This window comes from Myotis lucifugus, unplaced genomic scaffold (genome assembly GCF_000147115.1).
Source record: "Myotis lucifugus unplaced genomic scaffold, Myoluc2.0 scaffold_23, whole genome shotgun sequence".
In the NCBI taxonomy this organism is placed as follows: domain Eukaryota; kingdom Metazoa; phylum Chordata; class Mammalia; order Chiroptera; family Vespertilionidae; genus Myotis; species Myotis lucifugus.
The window spans coordinates 4,396,209-4,416,181 of record NW_005871071.1 but is presented as its reverse complement, the minus strand read 5'-3'; positions in this window follow the sequence as shown (position 1 = coordinate 4,416,181).

Genomic DNA, 19,973 nt, shown 5'->3' with positions numbered 1-19,973 from the left:
TAACTATTGAGGTGCTCTAATGACACGTGGAATGAGTCACACAAGGAGGAAGATAGCTCAGGTGAAAGGTCAGTATCAACACAGATGAGCGATTGCATTCGGCAGGTTATGCCAACCAGGAAGGTAACACATTTTCTAAATGAACATAAGGAAAAACTTAACTTATATAATGGGAAATGTGAGACAAATACTATTTACTTCAGTTGATTATGTATGAAAGGTATGTTCTAACACACAAAAAAGAAATACCCACCTTCCTGTGGTCACCTCCATTCTTCTCTTTGTTGTCAATGGTACGTTTCTCCAGGTTCTGTGGGGGCAGAACTTTACTTTTCTCCCTCCTCAGTCCCTGGCACTTTACTTTTGCATAGGGGCGTTCAGTCCAGAGCCACTTGGCTACTTCTCTTGTGGTGGATCCTTTATTCTATTAATTAGATGAAGAGGGAGAGAAGAGAAGTCTAAGCTGGGAGGCAACAGTCATTACAAATAAAAAGGAGAGTAGCACAGCCCCAACTCTCCAATTTCCACACTCCCCTTCCTCCTGGTGAACTTGATGGCCCAGGACACTACTGCATAGTCCGTGCCCTGCATGCTGCTGCTGTCCCTCAGGCCTTCGTGTCCAGGCCACGCATGAGGGCCAGAGCTCAGCAGAACTGCAGCGGGTTTGCCGGAGAGGAAGGGATGGCTGCAGTGGTCTGATGGACTTAAACAATGGAATACCACTTTCCAGAAAAGAAAATGTTCTATGGTCGATTTTGTTGGTAGAAATTTGTTCTTTGTTTTTAAAGTTGAATGTGTTTACGTTGTGAATTTTCTTTGCTTTTTAAATCTGAGAACTGTATTTAATTTTATAGTGTTGGCAGATGACAGCTGGAAATTCAGGTTACATTGCAATGGTAATTGGAAATAAGGCCCAGATGGCCTTACAAAAAGAGAACAAAACAAAACAAAACAAAAAGATGTTTCTTTTTAAAATATAATGTGAAGGTTTTTCTCAAATATAATAAGAGCAATTGAGGGGCAAAGAGAACCAGAACTTGACTATCACAAGACATTGGGCTTCTATAGACCAGGCATATGTACGTTTGTTTTATTTTGTTAATCCTCACCCAAGGAAATTTTTGTATTGATTTTTAGAGAGAGTGGAAGAGAGAGGCAGAGACAGAGAAGAGGGAGAGAAATATCGACGTGAGAGAGACACTTCAATTGGTTGCCTCCCGCATGCACCACAACCAGAGCCGGGGATCGAGTCTGCAAGTGAGGTAGTGCCCTTGACAGGAATCAAACCTAGGACCCTTCAGTCCCCTGGGCCAATGCTCTATCCACTAGCAAAACCAGCTAGGGCTATACATTTTTTTATTTCAGCATTTTGCTGGGTGTTAAATACTGCAAGATGTAAAATGTAGTTATTTTTATTTACATGTATGACAAATAATGAAATTAAAAACATCATAAGCTTTTAAAATTAGGCTATAGAATATAAATCACTGTTTATTAAAAATTCACACTCGGTAAGGCGTACATCTGAAGATTTCCTTCCAGGCCTTTCCCTCTGAATCTCTTTGGCAGAAAAGGAGGGTTAAGCATTATTTTTGCATCTTTTATTTTTTAATAACCAGCTTAAAATCAACATCCCAATTAGGGTGGCAAAACTTCAGTCCCCTTCAATATTGTGTGTGATGAGGTACTGAGAAGAGCAGTAAGAATAACCTTGCATGTGATAGTTCTGTGAAACAGCAAAAGAACTTGATGAATTATGACTCAATAAAAAAACAATTTCCCCCCAAAATGTTTTGTGGGTGAATGCTAAAAATCATCACTAATGCCAGTTAGCATTAGAGCCAAATAACAATAATGATTAATTCATTGATAGAATGTGGGCCAGTTATTATTTGAGCCTTTGAATCGGGAAAATACACATTTATTACACAGTATTTCTGGACTTATAAAATCATATTATTTTCTCCCCAAAGAAGATAATATCCTTCATACAATATCCAAATAAAAAATAATTGGAACTTTAATGGATAGTCACCCTGTGTAAGTACGTGTGGAAGAAAGGAGAGCCTCATAACTAATTGACTCCCTGCCCCAGGCACCCAAACGTCTTTCTGCAACTCTGGAATTGTCCCTCCAGGATACTACTGCCAAAATGATCAACACAAGGTCCCAAAATAACAATTTATTCTGCCCAAAGGACACTGTGCCCTCAGTCTCCTGGCCAGATGAATTGGCACAATTACAACCTTCTCTCTTGCTTTTCCCCTCAGGATATCCTGGGTGTCAGGGCTTTACATGTTGCGATGATTCGGAGCAAAAAATCCACTAAAAGGGAAGACAGTGCTACAAGCGGCTTCTGAGATTCTTAGGTCCAAACTGATGGAGCGAAACACAAATCCTCCATTGGTTTGTTTCCTTCAAAACTTCGCTGCCCCTCAGGCACATCCACAGATCAAGTGAAGAGCTAAATCCTTTTCTGACTCCTGACACAAATATATTGGCATCAACCAACAACGGCCCCAAATTAGCCAATTTCCAGCCTTCTTTTCCACCTGCCCCTCTGCCCCCAGCAGGAGTTAGTGACTTAAAGACCATTGTGCAAATGCCAATTTAGTCTGTTGGGCTACAGTGCTCTCTCTGATAAAGAGGAAAACACATTTCTTTCTGCTTTAGGAAATGAACTCTGTTCAACGTGGTTTCTCAATGATTACCTCTTATTTGCTTTGCCTCTTTGGGCTTAAAAATCTCTTCTCCCAGTACTTTCCTTTGGTCCTAGCTGGTTTCTAAAAAATGTTATTTTTTCTCATTTTTCTTTCTTAGTCAGACTCACTGAGCATGTCCTTTTACTCAAAAGATCCCTTTAAATGTGAAAGAAAAAACAAACCCTTTTGTCAGGAAACCCCACCGTTTACCCTGGGGATGATCAGGAACAGGTGTGTCTGCTGCAAAAGCTTTAATCCATGTAAATAAGCTCGAGGTGGGGCTCTTACAAAGAGCTGGGGAAGTTGGGAGAGGAAGGTGGTCATTCCCTCAGAGGCTCAACATCTGTCCCCCTTGGCATCCCCACTGCTGTGTTAGGAGTAACTCTTGCCCTGCACACAGGTAGGCACTTGACCAGAGCTTCTGACCTTTAAGCACTTCCTACTAGAGAATAATTCACCACCAGTATTTAACTGCCAGTTAAAAAAGATAATGCTTCCCTGACCAGTTTGGCTCAGTGGATAGAGCGTCGGCCTGCGGACTGAAAGGTCCCAGGTTCGATTCTGGTCAAGGGCATGTACCTTGGTTGCGGGCACATACCCACTAGGGAGTGTGCAGGGGGCAGCTGGTTGATGTTTCTCCCTCATCGATGTTTCTAACTCATCCTTCTCCCTTCCTCTCTGTAAAAAATCAATAAAATATATATTTTTTTAAAAAAAGATAATGCTGTTATTTGGGTGGGGGGAGGGGTGTGGAGAAGGAAAGGGCCTGGGGGAGATCATGTCCAATGGAAATGAAAAAGAGAAGGTATTTACATAAGAACTCCTCTGTAGTTCTGCGAGACTGAAATCTTATGTATGAAATTTTGCAGCAAAACACAGAAACAGGCCATCTCTGCGCACTGTCCATTTCCTCTCTGGGACACTTACTAAGAGGGACTTAGCTTTCTATTGAACTTTAAATTTTAATGAGGATTAATTAGTTTGAAGAATCATCTTGACTGTCCATTTGCGCATTTGTTCATTCATTTATTCAACATTAATTATTGAGTGTCAACTACATGGTAGGTAATGGGGAAACAACAGTGAGCTGCACCAGGCACCTGAAGCTCTCCATGGAGAGGATGAAAGATGTTAATTAACTAATCACATAAATAAACATGAAATTACCAAGCCCTCCAAGGAGAGGGACATGGGACAATGAAAACCTGTTCGGGTGGTTTGCCTAGTCAGGGAATACTTACCTGGGGAAGTTGAGCTTGGATGTGAGGGAGCAGTAGTAACTCCAGGGAACTGAAAGTGCGGTTGGATTGGAGAGTGAGGATGGATGGGAGGTAAGATCATGCAGGAACAGATTATGCAGATCCTCACTAAGGGTCCTGTGAAGGCTTGGCTTTATCTAAGAGCAATGGAAGGTTTCACACAAGAGAAAGGATATATGATATGATATATGATATCATATGACATGTGATATGATGTGATATGACATAATAGCATGAGGTTGGATTTCTCTGCCTGTAGTGTGTCAGTGGTGACAAGAACAGAAGTATAGGCGAGCTATCAATAAACTGAAAGACACCAGAAAGCTGGTTGGTGGAGGTTATTTTATTCAGAAACCTGTACACATTTATTAAATCAGTCTGTTCCTTGTGAGGTAAGTCAGATCCTGATTTTTGTCTAACACACCGTATAATTCTCCTAGTGGGGCCTGTTTACCTTTTCCCAGCACCCTCCTAATAGCCTGTTACCTCCGTTTATTCAACAGAGGATTTGGTTCTGCCACTTAGAAGCCAAAATCACTTAGCCAACCCATCGTAGAATCTTTGTAAAAAGGCTAATTATAGTCTACAAGCTTTCTTCATGGGGTTGATAATTATAAGTATAATCTACAGTAATAGGTGTGACAGTGCCTTGTACACTGGAATACATAAGATCAATGTAGGTAGGCATGATTGCAATACTCCTACTTACGTGTGATGTCCATCTTCTCTGGGAGTTAACAGAGTGTTGGTATGAATATTTTGGCAGGAAAAAATTTTATATATTTTATATGCTTTAATTAGGATGCTCATCCTAGCCGGTGCAATGATTTGTTCAGAAATAAAAGACAAAAGAAAGGCGAAACTGGAGGGAGAGTGGGGTGATGTGGTAGCCACTGCCTCAGGTCTTAGGATGCCAGGAGGATGTACTGCAATCCATTCACAACAGGGGGGGGGGGCATGTGTGACAGCAGCAGGTGGCATCACACCCTCAGAGTGCATTCATTCACAACTGTGAAGAGCCAGAAAGGCTCAGAGAACCAAGAGATGGCATCACTGCTCTCCCTGGGGGCAAGTGTCAGGGAAGAACCTCTAATCTCCCCAACAGAACAAACAGAGCTGGGCTTACTCTCCAACTTGTGTTTGTGCAGAATATACCCGACTCATATTCTAGGGAGGGGTAGGCAGGCATGAGCTTGTTGTGGGCGTGGAGAAAAGAAGGAAGGTGTCATCAGGAGCATCCCCTTCATCTGTGAGCATTGCCTCTAATACACTGAGAATCAGCTCTGCCTTCACGTCATCCAGGTCTCCTATTTCAAGTGGTATTGGGAAAATCCTCCCCAAATTGAAGCAGGGAATTCTAATGAATGATAATCCTGCCTAGATATTTCTGTTCTCTCCTGATAAGGTAGGACTCCCTGGGGAAGTAGGGAGGACCCAAACCATGCTTTAGGATGCTTCAGTTTAAGAGCAGAGAGGGCTCATAAGGTCTGAGAAGATAAGACCTGAGAATCTCACTTCTTGTCTTTTGAAGAACCTTTCGGATGTTTGTGACTATTTATATGGCAGGGGTGGGGCCGTTGCACATTCACCTTTGTAAGAGATGAGGTATGTGGAGGGGAGCTGAGAAATCTTCTAGATGGCCTATCAAATGCAATAAATATTTGCTGATGTGTGTGTAGTTCAGGTGGGAGTACCATTTAATCAGTCATTCCAGAAATATTATTGAGTGTGACTATATGCCAGACACAGTTCCAGGTACTTGAAACACAAAAAAGATGAACACGGAATTTACATTCTAGGAATGACAATCCACTTTATCTGCCATTGACTCTTACTGTTCATGAACTAATTTCATCTTTATAACCCTGTAAGGTTGGCACTAGTATTAACCTGTGTTACAGATGGGGAAATTGAGGCACAGGGAGGGTAGGCATGTTGCCCAAGGTCACCCTGCTAGTAAATTTCTGGAGTTCTCTTAACTATTGCATTCCAGTGTTGTAAGAGCTGAAAGAGGAGAATTTCAAGGTGGTGTGTTTGGCAAGGGGGACTGGTAAGGAGTCAGCAATTGCAAGGCTGCAGAGCCCAGGTGTCTGAATCAGCTTTGGCTACCACAACAAAACTGATCTAAAAAAAGGTGGGGGGGGGGCTTACACAACAGACAATGATTCTCACAGCTCTAGAGGCTGGAAGCCTGCGGTCAGGGGGCCAGCAGGGTCAGATTCTCTGCCTGGCTTGCAGACAGCTGCCTTCTTGCCCTGTCCTCACATGGCCTCTCCTTGGTGGGTGTGCATGGAGAGAGATATCTCTCTCCCACTATTGCTCTTTCCCTCCGTCTGTGCTTTTTTTTTAACTACTTTGTTGTGGTAGGAATTACATACAAAAATGCTGTGCATCTACATACTTAATGTTTACAACTCAGTGAATTTGGAGGAAATTGTGAATGCATGAAACAATCTATGCCATAAACACATTGGTCACCTGCAAAAGTTTCCTCCCACTTTATCATTGATTTATTATTTTATGTGTGTTTAATAAGAACACACGTAAAATAGTCAAACTCGTAGAACTAGAGAGCGGAATGATGGTTGCCAAGAGTAGGGGGAGGGAGAAATGGGGAGATATTTGTCAGTGTACAAAGCTTCAGTTATGCAAGATGAGTAAGTCCTAGAAGTCTACTGTAAGGGCAGTGCCTGCAGAGGATAATACTGAATTGTATGTTGAAAATTTTGCTAAGAGAGTAGATCTTAATTAAATGTTTACTTCCTCTTCTTATAAGACCACCAGTCCTATTAGACTAAGACCCACCCTTACTACCTTATTTCACCTTAATTATTTCTAAAGGCTTCGTTTCCAAATATAGTCACGTTGGTGTTAGAGCCTCAATATATAAATTTGGGGGAGACAAAATTCTGTCTATAGTACCAAGCAACATTAAGATTTTTTAAATTCTCTAGTAATTGTCCATGCTTGCTACATCCATATTTTCCTTTAAACCCCAGCTCCAATGTTCTCTGTACCATATGGCACTGCCTGAGAGCTGCCCACACCTTAGCCTCAGTGCCTGGCCAAGTCCTGAAGGCTCTGCAACCCGGGCCGGAGGCTCTCAGCCTGTGCTGGAGGCCCTGGCGGTAGAGATGGGGGCGGGCTCCTCCTGTACCTGAGGCCCCACAGGGGTGGGAGGGCAGGGCCTGGCAGAGCTTCCTGGGAGCTGGGAAACACCTTTTTGCGCTAAGAAACTCAGTCTGGAAAGGAGATTCAGAGAAGGAAGGTTTGGGTGGAGAATTACTTGTCTAAGTCAGTTTAAGAAAAATCATTTATATTTATATTTGTAAAGGAGAACTTCAGGGGAAACATGGTGGAGAATTTTTCAGGGTGGAATTAGTTATTTGGGGGAAATTAAAATGTTTCATGTAAATAGGAAAGCTAAACCTCCTTTTTTCATAGCTACCTTTTATGGATTTGCTTTTTTATATGCCTTCGTTCTCTCATTCGTTTCTTCATGGTCTGCCATGAGCATGGCTCTGTGTAAGGGCCAAGGAAAATGTGTTTGAAATTAATGTGATAAGTTTCCGGAAAGTGACCTGTAAGATAGCTCTGGTTAAAATTATGAGACTGCATTGGTTGAATGGGTCATTAAGTACACTTTCATCTCTCCATCCCAACTATCTCATCTTCTAGGTAGAGCCTTGCAGAGCTTGGATGCCTAGGAACTGACTCACCCCTCAGGTGACAAGAATAAGTGAGCATTGAGGCATTTTATCACTTGGATCTGCGTACCAACAGCTCCGTGGGAAAGGTAAATGAAAGCGAGAGCTAAATTCAACAGCTTATATTTGCACAAGTTAATGCGTTTCTCTTAAACCCATAATAAGTAACATAGAAACATGGGTTTGATACACGATGTCTATTATTAGTCAGCTAATATTTGTCTCCCAAAACTCTAATAGCTCATCTTTGCTTTTGAACACTCCCAGATCTTGCATTTACTTGAGTAGTTTCTCTGCTCTTAGAGAATTCACATATGTTAAATAAATTAATCTTAACAATGACCTACTAAGTCAAAAATATTTCCATATTACAAGCTCAGAGAAATGAGTGATGCACACCCGTTCTAAGTTCACTGTGCCTATATATGTCCATCATACCTCCCGGGCTCAGTGAAGTATCTCCTACATAGTAGCTGCTCGGTATTTTTTTGTGAAATTATTGAAAAGTAACAGAGCCAGATCTCAAACTCAGATTTTTGGTTTTCATGATAGCAAATGTCAGAATGACTTCTTATTTGGTAATATTGGAAAAATATTTCTCCCTGTGTGGCACTACTATTGAAGCCTAATAGACACACTTTGCAATATCCACTTGGATTTCTCTACCCTTCATAAAAGCATAACATAAGAAACAATGTTCACTGTAGAAGAATTAGGGAGTACACATGAGCAATAAGAATAACAACTAATGAATTCAAATCATTTGGAATCAGTCCACTCAGAAACACCTGTCTCTACTCTTACAGTAGACTTCTAGGACTTACTCCTTTTGCATAATAAAGTCTGTATTCTGTTTCCTAAGTAAAAGGGTGTCCTACCTCAGACTGTTCAGTGGAAACAAGTTCAGGTGATTTGCTACTAACCATCAGTGTGCCTTTATAGTGCCTCCTTGTAAAAGGGAAGGTGATCACTCAGGTGGTAACTAGGGTCACTTCCAATCCAAGAATGCTATGTCTCAGTCAAAGAAGTTAAAAAGGCAACGTGTATAAGGTGTGTGTAGCTTACCTGCCAGCCTCCTCCGTGATAGGAAGGATGAGAGGGGTATGGGCTGGGGGTAGTTAGGTAAGCACTCCCCACCCCCATTACTAATCGCCTTATGGACTCAATACCAGTTGCTTCTCAGCTACCAATCACTGCTGGATAATAAGAAACTGAATTTCAGTGTTCTTCAGAGGGGGAAAATTATATATATATATATATATATATATATATATATATATATATATAATATATCTATATTATAAAAATAAATATATATTTACATAGGAATTGGCTCATGTGATTATGGAGACTGAGAAGTCCCATAATCTGCCATCTGCCAGCTGGAGACCCAGGAAAGCCAGTGGTGCAACTAAGTTTGTCTGAAGACCTGAGAAGCAGGAGCACTGATGCTTGGGGCAGGGGGGAGGTGTGAGGGGGTGGGGTATGTGGATGTCCCAGCTCAGAGGAGGACAAATTCACCCTTTCTTCACCTTTTTGTTTTATTCCTATACTCAGTGGGTTGAATGGTGCCCATCCACATTGGGGAGGGCCATATGTTTTACTCAGTTTGTGCATTTAAATGCTATTCTCTTGTGGATACACCTCACAAACACACCCAGAAATAATGCTATCTGGGCATCACTTAGCCCAATCAAGTTGACAGATAATATTACCCCTCACAATAGCACTGCCTCCTTGACTTTGGAGTCTGAGGGTGAGGACTCGAAAGTAATATTGGGAGAGGTACCTATTTCTCCCCCAAAATACAAATTTTCAAAGGACTTCTCTTGTTGAAATCACAATAACCCTAACTCTGACTGGTGGATAACAGAACCTTCCATTTGCCATTAAAGTATCTCAGGAAAACCAGAGGGTAGGTTTCAGGTCCCTCCAGATGAATTCCAGACCTTTAAGTAGCCACCTAACCCCCAGATCTTGCTGGTGACTCACCTACCAGAACGCACAATTTTCCCTGTTCTCTTTTTCCCTACAACTGGAGATCTAGACATGCTGCTTTATAGTTACTTGATCAAAATGTGTTCTTGTTTCTCTTTTTCATTGGCTTTATTTGACATAAATGATAACTAAAAGGTTGATTTGATTGGTAAGAGGTATTAAGGAAAAAGCTGTTCAGTCCAATGAATTTCACCATAAGTTGTTCCCTCAATTCTTTCCTCTCCTTTGTCCCCTAAAGTCACTGTAACATTGTGCTTAGCCTGACTGTGCCCCATGGCCCTTTTTCCTAAAAGTAATGGATGGATAGTTCTTGAGAGTCGGGGTGGGGGAGTTCTTTTCTAAAGGTACTGCCATCACTCTTACTTCACAAGAGATTTTATTTCTTATTCTTTTATTATTTTTAAGATCTATGGGTTGATTTTTGTGAGAGAGGTAGGGGAAGCATGGCAAATGTAGAGAGGATAAAAAGAGCAGCATGATAGTATCTTCTACAGAAAAGTGCATTTTGGGTGTCAGGAGCTGACAGGGGGAAAGCACACAGACATTCATGGCAAAAGACTTGATGGAAGCTTAGGGGACTAATCCTGATGCTTACTTTATTTTCTTTTTAATGGGATGTCAGTTCTGAAGAATAAACAGTCTTTCCTGAATCCAGAGCTATAAGCACTTATTTGTCTAGATAAAGTACAGAAAAGAAATATTGTGTGCTGTGGCCCATAAGTCATCTTCAATAGCCTTTCAGGTAAACTACCAAGGATTTTTACTGTTCAACTCAGTGGAACACAAATTGGGAAACTGAGAGCTAACTGATGGCAGCCATTGCCGCAGTCCAGAGTTGACACCCGAAATTTCATCTTAATCTGAAATGGCAACATCAATTACCAGCAGAAGTACCACAGTAGGGATGCCCACGGAAGGGCAGCGTGCATCAGACACTTCAAGAAGAGCAACAGTTCAGGGGCTTGGTCTAAATCACCCAGCGTTTTCCTTTTTAAAATTGTATCTGCTATAAAAATGGAAAGCAGTGATCAAGTTCTAATTCAAACAGAAAATCGGAAGAATGGTGGCCAGAACCAAATGTGTATGTGGACTTCGGTTTCTATTTTTGAGCTATTGTCAGTATCATCTGGAAAACGGAAACACACCTTGGCTGGATTCCTAAATGCTTCTGGTCTCATCTGATCTGGTTCTTATTATAATGAGCTTTTTCCCCCTTTTTAGTGATCATTATTGTGCCAAACATAGTATCCAAGTGCTAGGGCCCTAGAGATGATGGTATAGTCTCTCTCCTCCTGGAGCTCATGGTTGACTGGAAAGATAATAAGTATATGACTATGACACAATAGATTCAGAGCCTTGTTAGTAGTTTGATTATAATCACCATTTAATTGGAGTCTTAAAGAATGTGTCATTAATTCTGCTTGGAGAGATAGAAAAAAAGGATTCTTGAATTTTGACATCAGCCAAATTCTCTATCTTCTTAAGCCTTTCATTAGGGCCACATACCCCTGACAAGAGCAAAAATAGAGGCCCACATAGCACCGTCCAAGTGTTGAAAATTTATAAATCAAGCTAACATACTGATAAATAGATGATGTTTTATCTTTGTACAGTGAAAAAATATAACTGAATCACCACCTGAAAGACCAAGTTTGAATTTAGACTTCTGGAGTTCATGTAACGTCCTAGGGTGAGCAGGCCCAAGCTTCTGGCTCCTGCTTACATCCACCCATCTTCCACTCACATCTTGGCTGTGTCCTGCATCATGGAGAGTCTCTGTGCTCTCTTGGAACCTGCAGATTGGTCAGTCCTGAGGCAGATGGAGTGGGGAAGGGTACACACAGGCCCAGGGATGGAGCTCAACGATGTTTGGGCAGGAGATTCTGGATCCTGGTACCTAGAGCACAGTCTCGAAGAAGCGCACAATCTCTGAGTGGGTACCTGTCCGTGATCCCGTGGACCCCTTGTCCATGTGTCAGGGTGCAGACAGTGAAGGACAAAAGCAGAGTCCTCTGCTGTTTTGCCAAGAACAGGAACTCCGTGGCCAGGTCTGAGGGTGGTGCCCACTCGTCCCTTCCTGCTCTCACTAACTAAAACCTAGCTCTTCCCTGAGGACACTGCTTCCCTGCAGCCCGCTCAGCCGTGCCTGTGTTTAACCTTGCACTTCTGGAAGATGGGCTAGGTGTCTTCCTTGCTCCCTGTTGCCAGTTCCAGACCATTTTCCCTCCATCTATCCTCTTCCAAGTTTAAGCTCTTGGACTATGGCATCTGCCACCTCTCCTTGTGAGTGACATCTACAAACCCACAGTCACCCCCCCCCCCCCGCCTCATTTCTTCAGGGTGTTTAGCATCTGGATCGCTACCGCTCTCTCCAACACAATCTGTGAAAGTTTTAGTGCTTCAGTGTCCCCCTAAGCCAGTGGTCGGCAAACTGCGGCTCTCAAGCCACATGCGGCTCTTTGGCCCCTTGAGTGTGGCTCTTCCTCTTCCTAAGCCTTAGGAGTACCCTAATTAAGTTAATAACAATGTACCTACCTATATAGTTTAAGTTTAAAAAATTTGGCTCTCAAAAGAAATTTCAATCCTTGTACTGTTGATATTTGACTCTGTTGACTAATGAGTTTGCCGACCACTTCCCTAGGCAATCCTCAGCTTCTTAACCTCCTGCCTTTCAATAATCTTGTCTGTTACCCTCCTTCAGCCAATCATTCCCATGGTCCATGCTAGACTTGTCATTTTCAACAACTGCATCCCCCAGAACGTCAGTTTCAAGCAGACCTCCTACTTTTTCTAGTCACTCCCTCTAACTTATTCCCATAGACCTTTAATCTACTGATCCTATCACCTTCACTTTGATCTGTCCTTCTTCCATCTCATTTTATCATTTCCCTCTTTACCCTAAGTCAAGTTCCACAGCCAGTCTTGCTTTCACCCCGGTCTCCCATGTCCAATTTTCCCTTCCTCATGCCCCCTTAGAAATAAATCCCTAGCCCTCCTCTTGTTCTTGTTCTGAGGCTGCATGCACAAAATGGAAAGTCTGGGGACACATGAATTCAGACTGCCTTTAAATTCAATACAGCAGAAGGGCTATGTAACAACCGTAATGACAAAAGAAAATGTAACATGGTTTCCCCAATTTCCTACTCAGGAAAGTTGGAGAGTTAATACCAGAGCTATGCTGTCCATTGTAACATTCTAATACACATGATTCTAATGGAGAGTCCTTTCTTGCAAACAGTTCATATATTCCTCAAGTTTAAACAATGCTGGGATAATGGAATTGGGGAACTAGCTTCAAGTCTTATCTATGCCTATTGCTAAATGCTCATTTATTCACTGATGTAGCCATTCAATCATTCCAACAAAACTTTTAACAACCTATTTATATTTTAGTCTCGATGTGAGCTTACGTAACTCTCTTATACCTCTGAAACTCAGGATACTCATTTGTAAGATGGGGATGACAATTCCTATGCTGACAATCTTACGAAGTGTACAGATGCGATAGTGTGAGAAGGAGCTGAACTACACATATAACCTTTTTTTTCTGGAAAATGAGCATAAGCTCACCTTTCTGATTTAGACCTGGCCTAAGTACTGTGGGGATTATCTTGGCCCTTTGATCTTCTGAGCCATGATTGAAAGTAGGAGCAGCACTCAGTCCGCATTCTGAGTGCTTTCAACACTGCGTATGGGGTTCAATTTTACTTGAAAACTGTCAAATATCAATTGAGATGAGCCTGATTCCATTGATCTCTTTATCCAGTTAAATAAAAAATATCAGTTTCAGAATCTATCACATGACAAAAAAGAAAAAAAGTCCCTATTATGCATAAACAGGTCTGGACGGTAGCAGAGAAGGCTCAGTGAACTGCTCCCTGGCACACACTCATCATCCGGCAAGCCCTGCCTCCTCATTGCGTCCGGCGCACTCATGTGCACTTTGCACTGGGGCAGCATTCAGCGTGCGGTGTGGCGATGCCTCCCACTTCTTCCCTCCATGCAAAGGGGCCTGATTTAAAAATTCCTTCTGGGTAGTTATAAACTCAATTGCTAGAGCAGCCAGGATATTAGCATAGTGCATCTTTCTATCCCACGGATGGTTTTAGGTGGTTGCACATTAATGAGAGAATAGAGATGTACAGGGTGGGACAAAAGTAGGTTTGCAGTTGTGAGTACATGAAACACAACTTATTCTTGTATCATTATTTATTGTATTATTTTCCCTATGAACAACTGTAAACCTACTTTTGCCCCACCCTGTATAACCACTTTGTCTTCTTTTCTGACTTAGTTTCTCACCAATGACCAAGCTCCTTCTTGCATATAAACGGGCCGTTTAGGAGGTAGGAGAAATATCCCATAATTATATTGAATAACTTGAACCCCGTTACCAAGTTTTTAGTGTTTCATGGAAAGTCAGAGAAAAAGAAATGTCTCTCAGGACCTGGACCAGGACGGGTCACAATATCACCAATCAAAAAGAACTTTCCTGACCCAATATTCATGAAAAGCCCATTGAGTTGTAGCTGCTCTCCCCCTTGCATGTGACAAGCTTGTCTGCACTGAGCTTTAGAGTTCACAGAGCAGAGTTCTTAGCCCTTTCTCATTTCATCATCACAGCAACTCAGATAGGTTTATTATTCCAAAATTTACAAAGGATCCTTCCAAAGGAGGAATGGATCCTCAGGGGCTCAGTGACCTGCATTAGAATTCAGGTCTCCTGACTCCCAAGACCTTGCTGGTGACTTTCTGAGCCAGCTTGCGTGCCAGGAAAGGGGAGCTAGCACTGGGTGATAGACAACTTATCACAGCACCTTGGATGTGAGTCACCAATTTTGTTTATGGGAATTCACAAAGAAATCCCTAAACTTCACAACTTATTTACTACGGCCCTGGCCATCATTTTAGCACTTTGTCTACCTTGATAGGGTGCACTGCATATGTAGATACATTGCAAAACTTCTTCCAAGTTACTCTAATCCATCATATTAAAAACCATGCCTTCCCATCCCTGGCATTGAACACTCCTATGGGGCTATTTTATAAACAATGTACTCTGAAGCTGCATAGTTAGAAAGCCAGTATTTGGGATGTAGAAGGGGATAGTGCAATTCTATGCTGGTCTGGTCACTTCTCAAACATAACTTTCAGTTCAGGACATTGATGAAAAAATATTGTATATATTGTTAAAAAAATGTCACATACATTGATAAAAGAAATATTGTCTGTGTCCAATAATTGTGTCTCTATCACTAGGACTTAGGGACTTAGGTTGGGGATGAAAAAAATGTAGGGAGAGCATGATTGCCTTCTTCCCATTTGGAAAGTCTGTCCCAGCAGACAGATTAGTCTCCCTCTGTGCTGCCCTCTAGGGCAGTGGTTCTCAACCTTCCCAATGCCGCGACCCTTTAATACAGTTCCTCATGTTGTGGTGACTCCCAATTTCATTGTTACAAATTGAACATAATTAAAGCATAGTGATTAATCACAAAAACAATATGTAATTATATATGTGTTTTCCAATGGTCTTAGGCGACCCCTGTGAAAGGGTCGTTCGACCCCCAAAGGGCTTGCGACCCACAGGTTGAGAACCGCTGCTCTAGGGCCACAGGAGGATCAATGGGTGGAAGGTGAAGGGAGGCAGACTGAGGCTCCACAGGGAAGACTCATCTAAATTATTAGATCAGGTCACATTGGCATGAGCTGCCTTGGGAGGTAAGAGCTCCCTGGTACCAGGAATGTACTGAGCTATGCTTTGGCAGAACAGTCACTGCAGTGGTCCAGCACTAGAGAGCATTTAAAGAAATAACATCTCAGCTCCCTTTTACTCCAGATATTCTTGGGCCCTGGGTCTCACGGCGCAGCAGCCTGCTTAGAGCCCTCTCTCTTGTCTTCACACAACCGAAACCAGCTTCTTGAACACTTTCTCCAACCGGAAAACAGGAATATGTATATTGTTTTGGTATCCCTTTGGGTTTATCCTCAATTCTTCCTTACTTTTCCCTCATTTAGGCAGAAAGTATTTACTCCATAGTGGAAATACGGACATACTTGAAATTCTTATAAACTCTGAAATTTAAAATAAATTGTCAGTTTTCTCTTTTTTATGTTTTAGAGACATTTTTTTTAGAGCTATTTTAGGTTCATGGGAAAATTGAGGGGGAAGTAGAGAGGTTTCCTATTTAGCCCCTGCCCCACCCAGACGCAGCCTCCCCATTATCAACATTCCAACCAGAGTGGTACATGTGTTGCAAGTGATGAACCTATCTTGACACATCATCCTCAGCCCAAGTGTGTACTCTGCATCAGGGTCCACTCTTGGCGTTGTACGTTTTAAGGGTTTGGACAAATGTATAATGAGATCTGTCCATTATTATAGTGTTTCTTTTTATAGAAAGCATAGTACCACTCTGGTGAAAGATGGGAAGGTTGCCCATATGTGAAGGCAGGGGTATATGGGAAATTTCTGTACCTTTCTCTGAATTTTACTGTTTCCTAAAACTTCTACCAAAAAAGCCAATATATATTAAAAACCAATAGTATTTACATAAAAAGACCTCGACCTGCCACCTTCCTCAGGAGGGCATTGTGCTGCTCTTCCATGAACTCTTTTGATCTTTTTATCAGCAAGAAAGCTGGCGCACTCAAACTTCACACCTGAGTTGAGTGTAAGATAGGAAATGTTTTTAAAAATATGGACAGGGTTTAGGAAATAAATTGTGCAGATGGGTCTAATAGTATTGGTGCGATTACCACCTTGACAAAGCAGGAGACAGGAGCAGTTCTAAAAACCCGGTGAGGGTCACTGTATGGAAAGAAATACTGCCTGGAGCTCTAGTTGGTTTGGATCAGTGGGTAGAGCATCAGCCCAAGGACAGAAGGCTCACAGGTTCGATTTCATTCAAGGGCACATTTCTCAGTTGCAGGCTTGATCCACGGCTGGTCTCTCTCACATCCATGTTTCTCTCTCTCTGTCTCTCCCCCTCCCTTCTACTCTCTCTAAAAATCAATGGAAAAATATTCTCGGGTGAGGATGAACAAAGAAAAAAAAAAAGAAATACTGCTTAGACCTGGGCCCCTGGTACAGAGACCAAGCCAACCACCTTGACCTGGCAGGGATGGAGCTGAGGGGAACCTCCCTCATCCTCACATTCCATCCATCCTCTGTCACCTAATAGAATCTGTCACTGTAGAACCAACTGGAAGCCAGTGGGCAAGGGTGCTTGTCGGTGCTGTCCACCTGGGTCAGCATCACAGGGCATAGAGGAGGATGGAGAAGGGTGCAGAGTGGACATGGAGAGGCCAGTGGAAAGTTTCCAGCTCTGCCCTCTTTCAGAGCAGGCACCTAGGTAGCCATTCCTATCTGCTCTCCTTGTTGCCTGGAATGCACGTCCTTAGCCAAGCCTATTTAACTGATTAACACTTGTAGTTGGCTCTATAGTGAGATTAAAAGCAGTCATTTTAAAAGAAAAATTCTATCTTCTATGAGAGCTAACAAATTTATCAATAGTAAATACTTACGTGGCAATAAAATAGTTGGGTCCACCTAAGAGAAGATTTTATACGAGATATATAAAATCATCTGCTTCCGAAAATGCTTTATTAGAATTGAATGGCTCATTCTCTCAAGGAAACCATGGACATCTTATTGTTTTTTCCCGCACAGCCATCTGGTACTGTCTTTGATGTGAAATCTGTGATATCCCATCTAATTTCATTCTAAATATTCATAGTCAATGAAACATTTCATCATCTTGTTTAGATAATCAAAATATTCACTTTTATTAGATGTACAGAACATAATTTCAATGTTAATATTTGTTGTAGAGCATCTAACAAGTTGCCAAGAGAAGATATACACTTCGTTTATGGGATATGAAATACCACAGTGTTAGGAAATCAATGAGGTTATTACTGTAGAAAGGGAGATGGGCTAGCTGGCCATCCCAGATTCTGTGCACATACATCCCCCTCCTCACCCAGAAGAAATGATCAGAAAGCTAGTGAGTCTGGTGTTTAAACATAAATTCGCCTGTAATTTGGTGCTTTTCAATTGAGGATTTCAGAGCTCAATTTCAGTTTCATCTCAAAGTGGAATTTCAGAGTTACTTGACAATAACAGGTTTGCTCTTGAAAAATGAAAGTGCAAAGAGAAATCTGGATCACACCCCCCCACCCCCACTTACCCTGCTGTAGACTTTCAGCCTGTTCCAGAGTGAAGAGCATGCTCAGTGTTGATGGAAACACAGTGAGCTACCTTGCGGGAAATACTTCAGTGCAATCCAGTGTTTACTGCAGCAGACATGTCTGAAAATCACTGAGAATTTCATAGCACTAAAAGCAAAAGCTTGGCGTAACCTAGTAGATTCACATATTTCATCTCCTGTAAAATCTAACATGCTCTGGACTCAAACAAAATATATGTAAATAAGCCCTGATGGAGTCCCATATTTTGATTCTGAATTTCTTTAATTTTCTATATAGAAGGATTTTCTTTGACATGCATCCAACTAGAAGAGCTGAAAAGACAAGAGCAAAGGTGTGCCGTGCTGCCCTCAAAGAAGAGATCTAGATGTTCTCTAGAAAAGAAATCATCCCCTTACAGTTAGCATAAGTTCTCCATTTGAGGGTCCAGGTTGGAAGAAGGTGGTTGAACTGAGTATTTGGAGACATTTTCTGAGATTGCTTAGATTCTGTGGGTGATACAAGAGCGATTAAAGGTACAAAACTGTAGCTAATAAAAACTAAAAATCAAATATTTTTAATACTTTGGAATTCAATTATGTTTACATTTGATAGAAAATAAAACTATTGTTAGAATTCCTAAAAAATTGGGGGAAAGACTAAAAGGAAAAATATAATTCATTGTCAGGAATTAGATATAAAGTTGGTAAAAAAATCTATCTTGTGGTCTTAGTTTAATCTGTTTTTAGATAGTACTGCTCAATTATTCTATACCAGTTACATTTAAGAATATAACAGGACTCAGTTCAGGTCATTAATATATGACTCCCTTACAATTTACTTTTTGATAACTATTGTGTAGTGAGAATATTTTTATTCAGATTCAACATGTTGTTTTTTTCTAGAAAATATTCAAAGCTGATAGATGCCTGTACTAAATAAAGCTGGAACTTGTACACATTAATCAAAAGGACATTTTCAGTATGAAACATGAAAAGCTACCCATTGGTCAAATAATTGGGGGTTAGGCAGAGGGAGAATCCAGAATATATTGCATTTGATCTCAATTGTATAAATATATCCTGGGAGACATCCTGCTTAGTTCTTTTGCAATAGAGTCAGTTTGGGAAGCAATATATAATTTTTACTGTTTTACTATATCATGTGCATTTTGTACATCTTACAGTGTTTGGTAATAAAAACAAAAATATGGAAAGGGTTTGTCAGAGTGTGAAAATGACAAATGATCATATATTTATGTTTCAGGTGGGAATGGAGGTAGAAAATAGTGTACAATGGTCATAGTTTCTCTTAAATTATTGTACCATTTAAGAAATAAGATCAGTCATTGCTTACTTCCCCAAAGTAGTCTCTCAATTGGTAGAAAGAAAAAAGCAATAAAATAGTTAGCAATTAGCAAGAAACAGGATATAATTATTGTGCTTAGGCCAATGGTTTTAGCATTTCCTTTCGAAATCCTGTAGATGTACACAGAGCAGAGACTAAGCATTCTTTGTTCCCAAGGTCATACTTTCTTACATGGGTGACCTTGGTCAAAACACCAAAACCTCATTATGTGTCAAGAAACTGCTTTACCACTTCCCAGCAGTTCCCGTCATTTGGGGATGCCAGTCTCATCACTCCAAATGGCATACAAAATACTTTACAACCTGACCTCCGCCTGCCTCTTCAGCCTCATATCCTGACACCCACACATCTACTCATCACCATAGTGTATCACAATTAACTATTGTAGCTCCTAAGTGGACTCTTTCCTCAAGCCCCCATGCCTTTCTTTTCTCATTCAATAAATATTTGGGGGTGGGGATAGCCACACACCATACCAAGGGCAATTGCATAAATAGGGAGTAAGGCAACACGATCTAAGGCCTGCAATTTATGGTCTAGTGTTGTTAACAAAGAAAACACCCACTCTCTGCCAAAAATAAACAAACAAACAAACAAACATAAATTAATTAATTACAGATGGTGCTAGGTGCTGGGAAGGAAAACAAAAACCCCAGTGTTAACAGAGACTGAATGGGGATGTGGAGGAGGAGGTGGTGATGTTTAAAGTGTGCCAGGTGAACCTGGGGCCAAGATTCCTGAGAGAGAGGAAA